The sequence below is a fragment of the Pinus tabuliformis genome, chromosome 4_2 (assembly GCF_031772625.1).
Source record: "Pinus tabuliformis cultivar Carrire ecotype Pingquan chromosome 4_2, CPIR1, whole genome shotgun sequence".
NCBI lineage: Eukaryota > Viridiplantae > Streptophyta > Pinopsida > Pinales > Pinaceae > Pinus > Pinus tabuliformis.
In genome coordinates, this window is record NC_142304.1 from 878,673,568 (window position 1) to 878,674,729 (window position 1,162).

The window sequence follows — 1,162 nt, forward strand, 5'->3', positions numbered from 1 at the left end:
AGACAGAGGTCGAACTTTGGGTATAACTGCCATTTCACTCCAATACAAGAAACACTTAATCTCCAGCTTCTATAAATCTGTACATTCTTCAGCATTATTGTTAATGCATGGGTGAAAAACCAGACTCACTGGCCTGTAATTTCTGATATGGCATTTTGAACTTTTTTCCATAGCTATTCCCTATCCGGTTTGAAAAGCAAATTTTGGTATATGAACCACCCAGAAAACATAATTCCAACAAATTCAAATGCACTTGAAATAAGAGGAAACTTGTCAATTGCCGCGATAAGTCCAGTTGAGGCCCAAAGCACTATCACAGCTGCAAAGCCCAGTCCACCAACAGCGAGTTTTTCATCAATCTTTTCCCAAGCCTCTGGAACAGGTTTGAGGGCATCCGTCAATGGCTTTACTGGAGCAATAGAGGTCTCCCCAGTAATCATTGCAATTACTCTGCTAGCGAACTCTCTTGCAGCTTTCATTGCATTTACAAAACCGCTCTGTTTGTTTAGAGGTGTATGATATGTACAGAATTCTGATGCTTGAATTACTCCATTCTCATATCCTTTAAGATCAACACTATTGGTGTAAGCACCATAACCCCCTTTTGCGCAATCTGCAGATGGCAATGCCATCAAAAACCATGGTGATTTCTCTCTGAATTGTGTTGTAGATGGGCAGTCTCTGATCAAGTCTGAATGTCCACTTTAGGATACAAAATCATATTGCAGACGTTCCTGTCCTTCACAAAATGATGACAGAAGTCCAGCATTAGACACGCCTCCAGATCGCTGCCCCTTTTTGTTTTCCCACATCTTATCTTGCTCTTCCTTGGGTACTAACACGTGGTGGACCTCGCCTCAGCCTTTTTAGTGTCGGTGGAAGTTTCACTCTCACCCTTGTTATTAGTAATGACAGAATCGTGAATAGATGTTACATTCCCTTCCTCCTTCACAGGTCGTAGCTGTCATAAATCCGCCATTCGACTGCTTTGCACCAACTGCAATTACTACAGGAACCTTTAAAAACCGCTTCCAGTAAATTGCCATAACAGAGGATCTGTCTCATCTGGAGTGTATAACTCTGGAGCTCGCGGATAATAAAAACCATCAAAGAAAAATCCTTCCTGACGGATCAACCTACAGATTCACCCACCACTTCCGCC

The 1,162-nt window shown here is 42.3% G+C and overlaps 1 pseudogene; it reads right to left on the reverse strand.

Annotated features, from left to right (window-relative positions):
• Nucleotides 1–173: 173 nt before the first annotated feature.
• On the reverse strand, nucleotides 174–632 carry LOC149172495 (protein CURVATURE THYLAKOID 1B, chloroplastic pseudogene; annotated as a pseudogene).
• Nucleotides 633–1,162: the final 530 nt, after the last annotated feature.